Source organism: Oreochromis niloticus, linkage group LG15, assembly GCF_001858045.2.
Source record: "Oreochromis niloticus isolate F11D_XX linkage group LG15, O_niloticus_UMD_NMBU, whole genome shotgun sequence".
In the NCBI taxonomy this organism is placed as follows: domain Eukaryota; kingdom Metazoa; phylum Chordata; class Actinopteri; order Cichliformes; family Cichlidae; genus Oreochromis; species Oreochromis niloticus.
In genome coordinates this window covers 23,889,873-23,895,872 of record NC_031980.2, presented here as the reverse complement: position 1 = coordinate 23,895,872, position 6,000 = coordinate 23,889,873, and the positions used below count along the sequence as shown (strand labels likewise).

Here is a 6,000-nt window from a genome sequence, read left to right as displayed (position 1 = left end):
AGTTCATCATGAATACCAGAAGCTTACTGATCTTGTTTATTCAAGTTGAATCCACTTAATTTTTAGTGATCAACTCAAGTACAGTGTCACATTAACAGAGGGGCAGGAACATCTGGGTTTCATGCTGTTAAGAATAAAAATATTTCAGAGTGAAAGAAAACAAAACAAAACTCAAGCCAAACGGAGCCAAACCGAGTCCTTTGGCTGTGAGAGGAGGAGAAGGTGTGGTCAGGCTGCTGGACGGGCTGATAGCTCAGCTGTTGGGGGTTTGGACAAGCCTCAGTCAGTCCGTCAGTCAGTTGAGCTGCTAACACAGAGTGAGAGCACAGGTTAAATATAGAGCAGAGCCTCAGTGCTGATGACCGGGAACAAGCAGGCGTAAAGAGAGAGGCTGAACATCCTGCGGCAAAAAGAGAACTTATTTTATTTCAGCTCAGAGAAAGAGTCTGTTTATTCTCATCTCTGCCCTCGCACGATCCCCCTCCTCTCTCTCTCTGTCTTCAGTTCTCACTCATACTCTCTCGGCCAGTGAGCATACAGCCCAAACTTGGAGAGGACAAAGCTTCACCATGCTCCAACTTTGGCAGAAAAGAAGACACAGTGAAGGCTGGATTTAAGAGTTAAAGGAAAGAAGACAGACGTGGTGTGACGAGTGCCGGAGAAGAAGTGAAGCATTAATAAGGACCGGAGTCATTTTGGGACCGAACAGCTGTGACACTAAGAGCTACCAGGTGAGTAACTCTGGTTTCTGACTTGTAAGGCAGATATTTTTTTTTTATTTACCACAAAGAAATCTAGAAAAACATCTGACCACTACTGACATGGTTATGTGCCATCATATTTGCCAACATGCCAATATCAGTCTGCAGGGCTGTTATAGATGTATAGACCAATATTTTGACAATATATTGGTATATCCCATTACTGAAACACCTTACACTCATGGAAGCAAAACAGTATTTAGAATTGTTTGCGCATTTATTTATTTATTCATTTATTTATTGTTTGCAGTTATTATACAAAAAACAGGGCAATCATATAAAAACATACTTTTCCCTCAAATATGCAGAAATGCAAAGACCCAAAGATCTATATAAAGAGGTAGTGAATCACAACTGCTATTATAGAAAAAAAAAATCCAGACAAGATCATCTGACTAATTTAAATGTCAGCTAACAGAAAAACTGACATAAATATAGGTTTTATATCACCAAGTTAACAGTTTGAGAAATTATCAGAATGTTTATTTAAAATAAAAAAACCCACAAAAAATATCCAGAATCCAAATATAATGATTAAAATAAAGAAATCCGGATATTTCAATAAGTAAAACAGTTTATAATAAAGATGTTTTACAGTAGTTTATATCAGCTAATTACTTAGTTTCGAGGTGTTGTTCCATATTATTGGCAGCTGAATTATTTCCCGTTTTTTCATCAGAAAAAAAACAGACGAGCTTTGTGCTCTGCTACTTTGTAATTTCATTCACTCAATAATCAAAAACACTAATAATCAGAAGTGTGGAAATGTTATATTTAAAATGTGTCTTGTCGATGCACAGCAACATCAGTCATACAAATGACGTTGTAGAACCACAAAGTCAGCTGAGGGAGGAGGTCAGGGTGGATGGACGGGTCAACAAAACATCAGCAGTGACTCAAACTGAGTTATTTACGGAAGCCTGACTCATGACGGTGGATTTGATCTGTAATGGAGTGAAAACTGTGATCTAAACTAAGTGTGATGTATGTGCGTTCAGTTTAGAAATGATAACATTATTAGTTATTATTAGGCAAAAGTATTTTAAGGTCATTGCTGTAAATCCAGTTAAAAAGGTCACAAATGTTTTGTGACCTTTGCTGCTTTGTGATTTTTTTTATATTGAAAAATCAAAAGGATTTCCAACTACCTTGAGACCTCAGAGACAAAAATATGAAGCACATTTTTATGAGGCTGGGGTCGGTTTTGAACTCACAGGCTAATAAACCTCTTCATGAACCTTTTACCTCACCGGATTATGTTTTATCAACTAAAGCATATCCAAATAATTCATGATGAATGATTAAACTTACTCGGAATTACTGAAAGCTGTAAAACATTTTTTTGTTTATAATTTAACGGGTTTAAAGGCCTTCCTTTCCAAACTTGATTATTTTATCACATACTGCACATTCATGATGCAAATTCTAGACTCTAAAACGAGAGTGGGAGGCCATGCTCTGGTTTCCCACTCGGATCACTTTAATAAATATCCAAAGAAAAACTGTACTCTTATCCCAAGCCAGGTTTTTCTAATAGATTTATTAATATAACCCCCAAATCATAAATTTGTCTGCACAATCTCTTCAACAAACAGCATCCTTTAACCTAGAAATGGAAAATATGACAGAAGCAGATGATGCAGTAGATGTCTGAGCGAAGCTGGCAAAAATAGAAAGCACGTAGAGTTACAAAACAGAGACACAGAAAGGCTCAAGTGTCACAAATAACATTCAGAGTTCAGTTTGTGCAGCATACCACACCCTGCACCCCCCAACCCTCGACTCTGATGGGAAATCTGGCTGAACAGTAGAGGGGACATATGTGTGCATAGAGAAAAAGTGTAGTAGATTTGTACCATCAACAATTGAGAAAGAACTGTTATGAAAATGATTGTATAGGACCTAAACACCTACTGCAAACCAACCACACAATTCAGGTATTTAATGGACAAAAAGATGACCCTGCTGCTAGACAAAAATTGAGATCAAAAACATCTGGATGACCCATGATACCTGATGGTTGACCATGGAAAACTGAAAGAGGAAAAGAACGAAAAGAAAGATGACAGATGGCGATGTGAGTAAATCTTGGGTGGACAAGTGTTTGAGTATTTAAAAAGTCTAGGAAAGAGACTGAGTCCTCTCTGTAGTGTCACTGACTGAAACCATAGCCTTCATAGCAAACACCAGGGCCTCACTAAGTTATAAACTCGGGGATGGAATTAGTAAGACTGGCACTATCGCTGATCCTAACTCTTAGGTTTTCGGTGCAGGGTTAATATTGTGAAGAGGTGCATGTTAACTCAAACCACCACCTTCTTTAAACCTAACCATATAGCAAAGAAGTCAAATGGCAAGTTGGGGAAAAAAAAGCAGAAAACATAATTTTCCAAACCAGATGTTCAGGTGTTTTGCTGAGAAACCTGCGGGTTAATACTACCCCCATGCTTTTAACCTTCTAATATGGGCTTGGTAGGTCTTTAATGCAAGACTGTTATCTCCGCCTAAACATAGGGAGGAGCTAAAATCCTGCAACATAGTGATTTGATGGTCAACGATCAGGGGGAGAAGCAGGCCATCCGCTAACTGGAGAGTTGGTGGTTCGATCCCTGGCTGCTCCTGTCTGCATGCCAAAGTATGCCAACATACTTCTGGTTCTGCAGTGTGAAGCCAACAACCTGCATAAACCTGCATGGTTTTTAAAGGCCAGCAGGGGGTGACTCCTCTGGTGGCAAAAAGAAATCTGTCCTTAACTTGGTTTTTGTGTGAGCTTAGTAAACACTTTCCTGATGAGTTTATGGTCTCCGTCTCTAGTTTCAAGTCTTACTTAGTTCAGTTGGATTTTCAATTTATGCCTTTTGGTCCCACTTGAGTTAAAAAGCAGGGTTTGGTTAATGACGGTCTACACTGACATGTATTGTCCCTGAGGTTTGGAGGCATCCCTTGCTGGTCAGCTGAGTTTTTAAAACTGAAAAGACTCAGGGCTTCTTAAGGGGAAGTCATAAATCAGTAGGCAACGTCTCTTTGGAATAAACCATTTTCTACACAAAATTACTGAAAACTGAAAGTCTGCAGATATTTTGAGAAGTCCATGGTTGTTAACGGTTGCGGTTACTGTTCTGATTTAATCTGATCTGTGCAACACCAAAACAGGTATGATGTGCATTCACTGTCTTTTATTTTAAAGGTCTTATTTATTCTTCTAAACATCTTCAAAATATACAATGTTTCAAGTCTACGTAGTGTTAAAGCAGAGTCACGTTGATATCTTTTTGACATTTGTTGAATTTGATTGGTTGACAGATTAAACAGCCAAAATTTGTCTTAAATGCAACAAAAGCTTTAAAGTGACATTAATCATCTCCTTTCCAGGTCCTGCTGTTACACTTAGACTCTATTAGAGTAGCTTTGCATGATTCACAGTTCAAAATAATCCTTATTTATTTCCTACTGGGCCTCAGTACAACCTCTCATTTCATGTCATTTCTGAAACAAGCCATTTTTGCTCCTCCCCCTTCGAGACAACTTTATTCTGATTGGCTGTCTCTTGCAAACAGAGGGACTTAAATTGGGATTATCAGGGATATCCATTTCCTGTGGCAACATAGGGGATTGCAGGGATTTCTTGAACATGCTGTACCCCAACTTCTTACTTTGGAGCAGGAGATACGTGACAGAAAATAAGGAAAAGCAGACTTGGCTCAGCTTTGTGTAGGTGCTGTGTGTAAACGAGAAATTATCAACCTTTTAAATCAGGCTGAAGTGGGGCCAAAATAACAACTTCAGAACTAAAGTGTAAGTGTGATCAGTTAAACGCTTTCAGGCGTCATTTAGATGTGTAGTGACGGCTTCAATAATGAGTTACTGGAATGAAGCGAAACCCACTGAGCCACGCTGAGTGTGTCGGTACTGAGTCATGAAAGGATCGTCTGTGAGACACTCGCTCAGTGAATCAGTGAGTTATGACTCCCTTACTCACAGCCCAGTAAAGGCTGGTTTCAGGAAGCAGTACATCAGGAGGCATTAATTTAATAGATGTTTTACCAGAGTGCATAAGCGCCGCTCAGCTGAGAGACAAGCTCTGCTCTTTCCGACACAGTTCCTACAGCAGCTGCAAAATCTGGAGGCGGGGAGGAGATGCTGCAGCAGGAAAACAATTTTCAGTCACACAAGGTTTGTTGTGTCCAGACTGAAATATCTATAAGCAGCTAATGAATGGAAAACGTGAACGTTTGTGCAAGTATGCCCTGCAGTCAAGTGCCATTAGTTTCCCTGAATGAAAGAAACACTTGTGTTACATTAATAGTAGTAAAAATGTACTGTGTTAAGGTTTTATGGTATTCCAGAGACGTCAAGGGATCATTATGAGGGGAACGCAATTGTAAAAGGTTTTTTTTAAATTATAGAATGTTACTTCCGGTGGAGGGAAAAGCCCCGCTGGGTTGGTTCATGCCTGCCCAGGACCTTCGTGCTGCACCCTGCTCATCCACCCCTATGGTCTCTTGTTATTTGGTCTGTTTAAAAACTTTGACATAATCATGTCAGTGAGAAGCGTTTAACAGTGGTGCAGGCTTGTTAGTCTGCTGCACAGACTGTATAAAAGATGCACATAGCGATAGTGATATCACTCATTAGTGTAGTACAACTTATTGTGTAGCTTCAGTGTTTTAGCATTCTGGTTGCCTCCTGTCATGTGTGGTAGGCAGGATGAAGGACCCAAATGCAGGACTCGTACATGGAACGTAAACTTAAAGCGGCAGCTTTTTTCACTGGGAAAAATCCTCCATAAAATAACTTTCAAAAACCAAAACCCTGAATATGGAAACTAAGAACTTAACACCTGGAAACAAGGAGCAGGGAACTAAGAATAACAGAAACCAGAAACATGGAGAAACTTACAGCACATAGGGTATTACAACAACAGACAGAGGAAAACACAGGGCTTAAATACACAACGGAGTAACGAGGGAATGGGAAACAGGAGGAAAACACAGCTGGGACTAATCTGACATAATGAGACGGGGAGGAAGCAAAACCAAATGCACCGAACACAGGACAAGGTACTATCAAAATAAAACAGGAAACCTTCACAAAGACACAGACTTGACACTGTGACATGGAGACATGACTGACTAGGGGAACAGAGAGAACATGAAACACAGAGACCAGAGTAACTAGAGAGAAAACTAGAAACTAGGAACTATAAATATAACACACATAGAAAAAAATTAAAGAGAAC

At 39.5% G+C, this 6,000-nt stretch overlaps 1 protein-coding gene across 3 annotated transcripts in view; it reads left to right on the top strand.

The window, feature by feature from the left end:
* Positions 1 to 298: 298 nt before the first annotated feature.
* The window catches only part of filip1b (filamin A interacting protein 1b), a 52,768-nt gene continuing 47,066 nt past the window's right edge, over positions 299 to 6,000 (top strand). For all 3 annotated transcript variants that reach the window (XM_025898821.1, XM_025898820.1, XM_019345938.2), the window contains exon 1: positions 299 to 731. The gene's annotated coding sequence lies outside the window, so the exon portion shown is untranslated. The remainder of the gene's footprint in view (positions 732 to 6,000) is intronic.